Raw genomic sequence first — 12,380 nt, 5'->3', positions numbered from 1 at the left:
TGTATTATTATTCTTCCTCCCTTTTCTAGTTACTGCTTTAGAGCTATAGAAAAACAAAAAGCTCATCCAAATTTCCCCTAAAAACTTCCAGTTATATGGCTGGGCTTCTTAAAGAGTGCCCTCACCCCCATTTGTTGGCTGCCCTAAGATCCAGACCAAGTCTCTCCTCCTACTGAAGCTGAAAACAAGGTCAGACAAATCCCATCCTTACCAGAACAAAAAAGAGGGATTCACTATACCTTGTGTTGCTGAAATCATTCAATTGAATGATTGTATTTTGTTCAAGCAATCTTGGGAAAAACTAAAAATCCAAGGCACCTGAAGAGCTCTGGTACCTGCAGGGGTAAGAAGGGGTTTGGCAGGGCAGCTTTGCAGTTGTGTTTGTAACCTCACACTAAACATTTGTGTACTTCTTTCTGGTGCATTGTCATCTCAGCAGGGGCCCTTCACAATTCCATCAGGAACAAGGGAAACCTTTCCCTGGAGGCCCAGTCCTACACCAGTGGAAACAGCAGCTCTTACTCATGTTCATGAGGAGGCAGAATGTTTGTATGTTGCATTTCACAGGCCTTAGTTGTGCTGGAAGTACAATGGGGAGCTGGCCAGGTGATTCCATGAAAGGAGGAAGAAATTAGAAACTCCTGGGGATTTGTGATTAGTGAAATCCTTCTGAAATACAAAGCATGGGCCAAATGCCACACATAATATATGCATTGTTTCTGACAGGGCTTATCTTAGATGTATAACCCAGATATTGAAGATTTTTTTTTCAATTCTGATTTCTATTTTTTTTCCAGCTCAAATTTCCTTACATGGAAATCAGTCAAGTGGCTTCAATGTGAGTGAATGCAAATTCTAGTCCTTTGGACTGTATGATTCTGTTTATTTCTGCTTCATTTTCTACCCTGCAAAGATCCTCAGTACTTCATTGTCTTTTGCTTCTGACTGTGCTTTTATCAAATTTGCCTGCCATATAAAAATGTGGCTTTTGTCTGGACCTCATCCAAAAGCCACTGAAATCAGCAGGTTCACAAAAGGTTCAGAGCCTGCTGACTCTCACCAGCACTACTTCCATCCATGTTCTCTTCATGTAGCATGTTTTGCTTTTATAGTTCTTCTCTCTTTCACCAGTACTAAAACAAAACCTTCATCACAGTGAAGTCTATTTGATATTCATATTTTCATTTTCCTTTTAATAAGTAACAGTTTTTCATAGCATTCCTTATCTTCCTGGGATAGTATGTGAATCCAGTGGGTCTAATGATAAATTGCCAAGAACAAATGGAACTTTAGTTCTCAATGTCACTAATGTTTTGCTGCTTAAATAAATATTAATGTGAAAAGATTTACTAAGTCTATACTAAAATAGATGAGAAATGCTTTTCTGACAGCATTAAAAAAGTGGTCGATCCATTCTATTGGATGTGGGGAATCAGAACAAATATATGAGAATGTTTGGTTCATCCTCATCATTAGACTTCATTGTATTGAAACAGAATTGTAAAAACTTTGATTTAACTTTATTAAACGAGTAAAGTGAATTCTCCCACACAAGATTTTTCTGTCTGCCTTTAATCTTTGCATCTAAACGTAAGAACATAATCTGCCTAATGTCTAATTTGAGGCTGCTGTTGAAATTCCATGTTCATCATTGCACTCTTCAGCTCCCACCTGTTACAAGCCATCATTCAAAAAATTCTGCACTTAATACATTAAATAAGTGGACTCTACTTCCTTCTGCTCCATTCAAAGGGAAGAGGGCAAACAAACCCATCTCCTGAACAGCCCTTCAGGGCTCTCCACCTTTTTAGTATTTCACAAGAGTTTCAAATTTTACAGGACAGAGTGTGTCAAAGAAAGAACAGCCCTGTATGCCACAAGACCAGGCAGATACCCATGGGGATGCCAGTGCCACAATGCACTGGCACTGGCTGCTGGGGGCAAGATCAGTGCCAGCAACAGTTGTGTCCATCAGAGGATGTCCAAAACAGCCTCACTGTGCCCAGGGACGGTCCCCACACTGAATCTAGATTTGCCTGTGGATCCTTGGGTTCCCACTAAAATCATCCAGTTTGAAGCAACAACCAGTTCAAGCTGTGGAATTTTAAAAACACTTCTATCTCTTTTTTTCTGTACACAAGTCTACAAACCTCCAAACATTTTCATATGCTTACTAGCCTTTAATTATACTAACTGCCAATAGGTTTCATTACTTGTCCAAAAAAAATGCTGGCTGTTGTGTAATTTTTTAACTGTGATTGATGAAGCATATTTGTGTAACATTAGGTCATGTTTGTCAGAGTTTAACTTCTTATTTGGCAAGTACACCATTAATTAGCAATATTGCTGATAACCTCCATTTTATATAACCAGCAAGCTCCTTTTCTGTATGAGCTGGCAGAGGAAAACAAGAAAAAGATTTTTGTATGGTGCCACAAGTCTGGATAAGAATGACCAGAGAAATACACACAACATTCTATGGGATTACTATCTGTTAAACATTTTTTATATTTTGACATGCGTTATTTTCTTAGATGTTCTTATTGTGATTTCCTTTTTTTCCAGCATTACAGTACACTCTTCTTCATCTCTTTTTTTTTGAATGCTCTCTGAGTTTGCAGTGAGGCTAGTAGCATATTCCTGAGATTGCACATTTCCTGTTGCAATACCTCATTTTGAGCTTGTCACAACTCTTCCAAACTTCCTACATATGGAATTCAATTTTCCATCTAACTTCCATCTAACTTATTTTATTTTTCCAAATAATATTTCTAAATATTTTGAAAAGCTAGGACTGTAGTGCCAGTGTCTTTATGGTAAAGAATAAACTTCTACCTCTCTCAGAACTTCACACCTTCTTTTACTTTAAATGTAGTTTCTTCTTAGATTTAGTGCCATGACATGAAGTTTCACAAAGGGATAAACCTTTTACTAGAAGCTTATATTTTACTGTCACCATGAAAATTCAATTTTGGTCAAGAGACAGCCCTTTGAAATACCACATTTCTATGGAGAAATTCAAAACATCTCTGTAGAAAGCAGTTGTGATTCACCAGTGAAAGCCTCCAGAGATGTGACTACTCCCTGCCAAAGCTTCCAGAGCACAGCCCTAAGCACACAAATGGTTGGGTGCATTTGTGTGAAAATGCACAAAAAAAGTGGGGAAGACTTTTCACATGCTGCAGTGAAAGGCACTGTAAAGAGCACTCAAGAATGTGAAGAACCCTACTTGCACAGCTTCATGGAGAAGGACAGCTTGGGTTGTTGTTGTGGTTTAACTCAGACAGTTCATCCCCACACACCCTCAGTGAAATTAGCAGGAGGATTGGAAAAATAAAGCCTGTGGGATTAGATAAGAAGAGTTTATTAATTGAAATAATAATAATAATAATAATAATAATAATAATAGTAAATAGTAAAAGGGAATGAAAAGAGAGAGAGAAATAAAACCCAAAAGAAACAAGTGATGTGCAATCCAGTTACCACTCAATGAGCAATGCCTAGCCAGCTCCCAGGCAGTGATCAGTGCTTCTTAGACAGATCCCCCCAGTTTATGTACTTGGCATGATGTTCCATGTCATGAAATACCCCTTTGGCCAGATCAGATCAGCTGTCCTGGCCATGCTCCTTCCCAGCTTCTTGTGCAGCTCCTCCCTAGCAGTGTATGGGAAACTGGAAACTCCTTGACTCAGGGTAAGCACAACAATTAAACATCACTGTGTTAGAAACATTATCTCATAATGAATCAAAAAAACACAGCACTGTACCAGTTACTAGAAAGAAAATTACCTCTATCCCAGATGAAACCTGGACAGCCCTGGACAGAACAATGGAAAGAAAATAAAATTATGTGTTGTTACTCATTAATTGAGTGCAGTCAGAGTTTTGCACTAAGAACCCATGGAAAGGAAAAAACAATGTGAGCATCTGATGAATGATGGCATCCTAGGATGTGTACAGTGCCTTGCAAAGTTCCTGGTCACCACTCATTTTCTAACCCCTGAATTCTTAATAATTATCTTTAACCTAATCTCTGCCACCTATCTCACAATGAACAGGTGGAGAAGGATGTCTTTGTAGAGACAATGCTGACCTGGGAAGAGTAGTCTTCTTTCTGGATTCCACCACATGTGTGTAGGTGTTTATAGTAGAAGCCAAATCTATAAAATAAGGATAGTTTTTAAAAATATATAAATTAATATTTATAAATGGGCAGTTTATTTACCTCTTGTTTATCACATCTATTTTATGTTCATTTCAGAACCTTTTGGGGAGTTCTTGACTCTTATTCAGTATTTGTCAATCTCAGCTGAGGCTTCTAGCTGTCATTTTAGAAGTGACTTTATGAGCTCTGTTTAAAGTTCACCAAAACTTAAGAAAGCTTTCCCAGAGAACACAGGAGTGTTCAGGATTGCTGTGGGAATTTCTCTACAAGCAAACCCCAAGCACTGCAAAAGCTCTGCTCAAAAAAACATACAAAGACAAGAAATTGATCCTTTTATCCTGAGGTGTAGTTAAGAGGTTCAAAGTAAATTAGATGTGCAGTCATCAGTGGATTGATTACATGGTATTAAGAGGCAAAATATGCTGAGGGCATTTGCAAGGGACTGCCAGGTTTGGCTGCAAGCACTTGGGAACCTGCATTCCCTGATGTGAGAGACAGCTGAGGAACCTAGTGGGACATGGCAGGATGTGCAAGTGGCACTAGATGCCTGAATTCAGGAAGCTAGATTTGTTCTGTTCTTCTAAGATAGAACTGCAAGTATTTACTGTGGATCTTTTTGTGCATTGCTGATGCACTAATGTAATGTCTGCTGTGGCTTTTCCATGTAATAGGAAGCATAGTCATAAAACTTTGTCCCAGAATGTAACTGTCTGTACTGGTGCAAAAGTTTTTCTAGTGAAAAACCATTGCACTCCCTGAGATACAATAGTTACATTAATATTGTAGATCTAAATGACAAAAATATTTCTCCTGGTTTTCTTCCCCCCCAGTTTATCAATTCCAGCAGTAAGAATTAGAGCAAAAAGCAGAAAGAAAGATGTGTGAACAAGGCAAGAACACAGAGATTCATTTAGAGTCTGAATTTAGACAAAATTCCCCACTAGCTTCAGCTTGTGCTCAGAAATCAGACTTCTGACAGATATACCAGAAATACTTTCTTGTAGCTTGCAGCCCAAAGTTGGTACTTAGGAGAATGTTTTGTGCCCAAAAGCAATGGTATTAAATCACTGAGCCAGGAGAATGAGATATGTTTTGATTCAGCCTTCCTCTGACAGCTTTGAAGACCTGCAGTCTAGCAGATGGCAACATAACAAGCACAATTGTGTTTCTTTTAGGTTGCCTGATAAATTCCGTGTCCTTGGTTTTGACTGTGTGAGATTTTCGTGAACCATTATTAATTTTCTTTGTCTTGGTTTTTGCCTACTTCCTTTTACAAACTGTTCTTTATTTCTCCTCAGGTTTACTGCTTGTTTGTGCAAGGAGCATGGCCAGGAAGCCACCATTAGCTTTGCTTAAGGCAGAGATGGAGCAGGCAGTGGCTGGCGTCACAGCACAAAGTTGTGCCATAGCACTGCCAAAGTGTGGGGCACTGTCACCACTGGCCAGAGCTGAGGTCTTGGGTCTTGGGTCAGCCTCCTGCAGCCTCAGCACCCACACTGGGCCTTTGCATGACTTCAGCAGGCGTGCTGGTAGCAGTGCCTGTACACTCAGAGTGATGGGGATGGCCTGGTGGTGGTGGATTCTGTGTGTGCGCTGTGTTCTCGGTGTTTTGTTCTGGGTATGGACAGATTTTGTTAAATTTTCTTTGAACATTTGGGTTAACACAGGAGAATGCCATCCTTGTCTCTCACTCTTTTTTGAGTGACTAATACACATGTTTAAGATTCAGTTGGTGGCCTTTGGTTGATTCCTGCATGTGGTACAGAGGATGAAAGAGGATGCCTCTTTAAAAAAAAAAGTGGGAAAGACTTTTCAAAATGTTGAGAAGGTAACATTGCTGAAATATACCTGTAACAAGGAAAGCCGATAGATCAAAGCTTCTCTGTGATCTTGAAAATAAGGAAAAAAGGAAGTTCAGCTTGAGGTTCCAGCAAAGACAAATCAAATTCCAAGAAAATAATGTCATTATTTTAATTGCAAAAGTTATGTTTTATCATGATTTTATTGTAAACATGAATTTTAAAAAAAAAAATTTAAATAGGAGGCCCTTTTCAGGAGGTATTACAGAAAGGAGAATGATTCATAGGAAGGGAGAACCAGATAAACAGCAAGCATTAGGGTATCTGTCATATGCGCTATACAAACATTCCCTTGCACAGCAGTGCTGTGAGTTACAGGAGAAAGAAGAAGTAGATGGTATCTTATCTTCAAATTTTAGTTTACAGCTCAGCACTGATGACAGGAATCCTCTTTGCTGAAATGGATGAGCCAATAAAAATATATGTCCTCTGTTATTCACAGACTATCTATTGCAGCAGCTAGATAGTGTAATTTATTGATAAGAAGGAGAAGTCTCTGATGGGAAAAATTCCTCTGTTGCACCTTTTGGGAAAGAGCACCAGGAGAACGACACTGGTTAAGCAAAGGTACAGTTCTGTTGACTTCAGCACAAGCTCGCTCATGCCTCTGTGTCAGATCCTTTTTGTTGTGACTTGATGGTGCTGAGACACCTCTCATCAGCTCTTCTGAGGACTTCTCCTTGTAATCCGTCACATGCACCTCCTCCTTCTGCACACCCTTTCTGCTTTATGCAAGCAGGTTTTGTAAGAGCAAAGGGGGCAGAAATCAGGAGGTATGGCAGCATAGAACAGCACATCTTTCATCTTTTGGGATACAGCCTTGTCAGGAAACAGTGGGGAGGTGTGCCATGCCAGGAGAGCCACTGGAGCAATTACATTTTTGGGAGAAGTTATGCCTCTGTACTTCCTCAGTATGAATAGAGGCATAAAGGCTTCCCTTCCCCTGGTCCTTGGGACCTGTGCCTTCCATGCACAGCTGGTTTTCCACAGGCACACCTGTCCCAAGGGCATGCTGAGGAAGCTGCCCTGAGCCTGTGGAGGCTTCTGATAGGGACTGCACAAAGACCTCTTTTTCCATCCACCCCCATCCAAAAGACAGGAGCATGATGGGCTGGTATTTCTGAATACCTCATTGAAATACTTTTTTAATTCTCCTAGAAATCAAGAAGCCCAGACTTGCTCCCAACAAAACCAATAACAAATCCCTATGATAATAAATTGAAAAGAGCAATCCCTAAACAGGTGTCCATTTTCATTTCTGAAAGGAAAGGTGCAGATTGCTTTTGACAGTTTTTCAACTAAAACTAATACTCACTTCAACTTATGTCTGGATGATTTACAATGCAGCAACATCCCTTTGCTCTATTGTAATCAGACATTCAGGATCCCAGAAAAAATATTTATTTTGGATAGTCTCTATATCCAATTCCTCTTTTTATCAATAGAACAATATTTATAGAGGTCAGGCTGCCAACTCTGCCAGACAGACGCCCTTTGCATTCAAGAGAAAACATGATTCATCGTAGGATCAGGATTTCAGCTGCAAATTAAAACTTTTCTTTGATAGACTGAAGGAGACAAGTCAATAAAGGAAAATTCTTGATAGCTGGAAAGGAATGTCTTCTTCAAGACTGCCAATATTCAGTTCTGATCACTAATATCTTAATTGATGGATTTTTTTCCTTTATCTAATTATATCCCAGAGGCAATGTTTAAAAGAAATGGAAAGATAGGTATAAACAACTGTGATGTATGAAGGTGTCAGCTTATTTTTTTTACCTCTTTGAGACCATGAATATCTTGAAATGTATTTGTGCAGCACACAGGAAAAAAGTGCTCTGACCCAAACCTGTACCTAGATTCTCTAGATATTGCATATAATTAGTATTAATCACAGTAAGGAAAACAGCAACAATGAAAAAATCAGAGATGGACTTACAGATTTGTGGCTTGTTAGTTTTCAGTGCACCATCTCATCACATGTATGGAAATAGACTTACTCTAGTAGCCACAGTGTGTGACACAGTAGGAAAAATAACCTCTGTGCTGGATGAAAAGAATCAGAAGGTTTATTGAAACTTGTTTTTCAGATCTGTTACTCATGGTCTTTACTGCAGATATCCCACAAAGTTTTTTCTTGACTCTCATTGAAAATATGTAATATATTTTTCATCATGTACCCTTTTAATGGTGATTAAATATCACAACCCTACCTTTCAACTAATTGTAATGGCCTTGTTATTCTTGGTTTTGCCTGACTATGATTTCAAACTAATGATCATTAGTAACAATAATAGTCCTCTACCCTTTTATCATGCCTTACATCTGTGGGACTCTGTGTTAAGCATTGCTACGTGCATTACACCAATGCTTACACTGAGTCACAGAGGTTAATTAACTTAATAAAGATCTTAAGGCACGTCAGAGGCAGAATCAGGAATAAGGAAAGTCAGCCCTGAGCTCCGGTCTCTCTGGCCTTGATAGTGTGACAGTTGTTGCTAAAGGATTACACAGACTGCAAAATGCTATTAATCTCTAAAAGCTGGACTTCTTTAGGAACAGATTATTTGTGTGAGAAAGAAAGGAGGGAATATCTTTGTTGGTAAAATAAAGCTGAAAGTGGGACTAATGGAAAGAAAATCTCTTATTTGTCTGAATCACACTGCTTGAAGGCACTGGATATTACAGACAGTTGTTACTATTTGTTAAGGAGTCTCAGAATGTCATGTTCACAGAATCAGCCTGAAGACTGATGTACTGAATTCAGTAAAATATGTACTGTAACAGTAAAATTCAGATTTCAATGTCAGTTTGCTAACCTCACTGAAGGTCCTTAATTGAGAACCTGGGAATAGGACGGCTCTTAATATGCAGGCTGCCAAAAGATCATGTTCATCTAACTTTTGCCTCAGAGAAGATTGCCACTTTTGGACCCTGTCCTAGTCAGCAGTGAATCACTGCTTGCTCAAACACAAAGCTGCATAAATTTAGATGCTGTAGAGTGCAAGAAACTTGGAAGCTTTTAAGTCTGATTACTACAGAAAAAAGGTATTTTCTGTGTCTCTCTTCCTCCTAGCCACCATTCTGCTCTATTTTATTATGGGAATGTTTTACAGAAGCTTTTAATGCTGTTTCAGATTCTCATGGGATGGAGACTGGAATCAGTGAATTTAAAGTGGCATTTTATACTGATGGCATATTAATATGTATGATCCAGGAAGGACTTCAGCTTTTACTCCAGTTCGAATCACTACTAATTTTGGAAAATTTTCTGGCCTTAAAATGAGATGTAATAAATTTCAAACCTTGCCTCTGTATATACCAGATAACACACTTGCTATCTAAGTTTTCCCATTTGAGGTGAAATGCTAAGTTGTCCCAAACCTCTAATTATATATTACCTGTTTCTATGTAAAAGAGAAAATCATGATAGCAAAATATAAAATTAATTTAGAACATCTTGCTGTGCCTTGATCCATTTTAAAACATAACCAAGGGCCAAATGCAGCTTTTGTCACTTTAGTAGGGAACCCCTTAGAAGTTATTATCAGACTCTTATAATAATTATGTATTATTGACCTGAATCTTTGGTGATACAAGAAGAAACTGATGCATCCATAATACATAATACATAATACCTAATACAGCTCAAAACACTCTAAAATATATCTGAGTGGGTGGAACAGGACAATATTAATAGGTATGAAAAAAAAAAAAGCATGTTCATCCTTTCTAAAAATGCACCCAATTTGGACCTGTTTATTTCCTGTTGATGTCATTGAAGCATCTTGCTGCTCAGCATTTCTAAAACTCTGGCTTCTTTTTTGAAAACCTTTGTAGGATAAAAAAAAATACTGATGTGGTAATACAGCAGGTAGGAGCTGTACTAGCATTTTGACAAAACACCCCATAACAAGACTATCAGGCTGTACATGTCAATCCTCAGTGCAGCAGTAGGTAGTCATTAAAAAGTTGCATCAGTACACCAGAATTAACATTCATGAATCCATGATGATAGGCAGTTTAGGAAAGTGTAGATTTAATTTGTCCAAATAAGCTTTAATGATGTTAACTCTGATCTTTCAGGTCTGAGTCTCTCAAAAAGTGGAGTAGATGTTGTTGGTCAAACTCAAAGTATTTTTTAAAGGTTTTGAAGCATCAGAAAGTTATTTCTTTTCCATTTTTGGGCTCATTAGGATAAAAAATATTAAACCATGAAGTTGAAAATTTCTAATTCAGTGCTCTTGACATTTCTAGAAACAGAAGATATCCACTTCATTTGAGAACATTCTTCCAGGAGATGCTCAGCTAAACTGCATTCCCTCAAGTACTAAGATAAACAGCCACAACATCTTTACTGTGCCTTTACCTGTACAGACTGTTTCTCAGTTTGGTCTCTTGAGAGAAGATGTGGCATTGGCCTTATCTGTACTCATGCATGCCTGTTTGGGTACCCTCTCTAATTATGTTTAACCTCCTCATTTCTTTCAACCACATCTTGCAAAAGTGTAGGAGACAGAAATAGCCTAGAAGTTAAACAAAACCTGGCAAACTGCTAGAGGAGAAAGTGCTTCCCCTGGGTCTTCCCACCAAGGGACAACAATATGAACCCCACTGTTACTGAACATCAGAAAAACCAGACGCCATCCATAACTCCTGAGAAAACCACATTCATCTGTTCTGCCAAATCTTCTGCCAATCTTCTGTCAGCCTGGGGATGCCCTCCACCCACAAGAACACTGGGAGTCCACGTCTTTAGTCTTACAGCTCTCAGGCAGCACAATTAAAGGCCCACAGTGGCCCTCTGCCTGGCTTGGGTATGAGAGGGAAGGAAGCAGAAAGCATGGAGACATCAGTAATGGAGGCTGATCCGAGCTCCCTGCAGTTCTGTCCTTGCAGTGCTGTCCCTTGCAGGTGTTACCCAAAATATTGTAAAATGTCACCATGGTTTCCAGCCTTGCTGAGGGCAGACAGGGAGGAGCTGTGTGAAATAACAGCAGATCTTACACACCTACAAGGAAGAAAATCACAAATGGGAGCAAGTTCTTTCTATTTTAGTGAGGGGGTTAAGCAAGACATTCTGATAGAAAGAATAATGCTCGAGATGTGTTTTTAGAATAACTAACCAAGGTGGTCTTCCACATAAGACAAGTACAATAAATCCTATTTATAAATTAAATTAAATACAAGCCATTGAGTTAAGGCTACTTGTGGAATAAGCAATTATATGTATTTTAATTCAGACTCATTAATAAATAATTTCTGAAAGCATAACTTTAGGAAAGCAGGACTCAGAACTAAAATAAGACTAAACAGATCAAGACCTGGAAAATCTACAGAATCCAAATTCATACTTTATCCAAGCTAGTATTTGCTTCTCTATTACGCTGACATTTCTAAAGATTAACTACTATAAATCATTACTTCATATTATTTCTACTGTCAAATGCAAACACAAAATTTCAATGTTTTAAGTATCTCATGGAGAAAATAAAATATATCTGGGAATCATGTTTGCTAGTGCACTAAAATAATTATATGAGCAAATCTTTCTTTTTTAACACTGCATTATTTGTGTTAACATAAGCTGAATCTCAAAGGGACTGACCTTGGGGTCAATTAAATATTTGGAGTATCACAGCTTTCATATTTGAGGAACACCAAGAGAGTAAAGTGCTCCTTGGCTATTTCTGTTTAACTTATTTTGTAAATGGAGGCAACAGGCATGGGATTTAAGAAGGTATTCTACACTGCATAAATTGCAGTATTTGTAGCAAACAAATAGAACATATAGAAGAATCAGAAGCATATTGTTATATGTTGGTCTTATGGCCTGTATGAACAACAATATATTAATTTTTCATTTCCCTTTTTGTCTATGTCTTCCATATGTCTAACCTATTCTTTTCCCTTTTCTTTTTGTACTGTATCATGTAAGAGTTTCACATTGAAACAGTGCATGGATTCCCATATTCCCATGCACTGATTACCATTGGCTTCTTTCATTTTTTACTCGTTTTCTTCGACTTACTACTAGATTTTTCCAATTTTTGTCATTTTAAAGTGCATGAAGTAATCAAAATTCTCTGCACGCATTTCCTAGGCTGTTCACCTCGTTTAGACTAAGACCAACCACATTCTGGTGGCAATGATATTTAACTTTAATTTCAAAGGCTTAAATTCAAGTATTTAAATAAAAGTTCTGAAAATCCTACCACAAATTTCCCACATTTATTTATTTTTCGTTTGTTATATTTAACTCTAAACTTTCCATATATTTTTAAATGTTTTATTTCTTTCCCTTATCAGCTGATGTGTAAGTTAATACTACAGAAATGCATAGGTGAAGGCAGTTT

Source organism: Poecile atricapillus, chromosome Z, assembly GCF_030490865.1.
Source record: "Poecile atricapillus isolate bPoeAtr1 chromosome Z, bPoeAtr1.hap1, whole genome shotgun sequence".
Classification (NCBI taxonomy): domain Eukaryota; kingdom Metazoa; phylum Chordata; class Aves; order Passeriformes; family Paridae; genus Poecile; species Poecile atricapillus.
Note: the sequence above shows the minus strand (reverse complement) of the source record.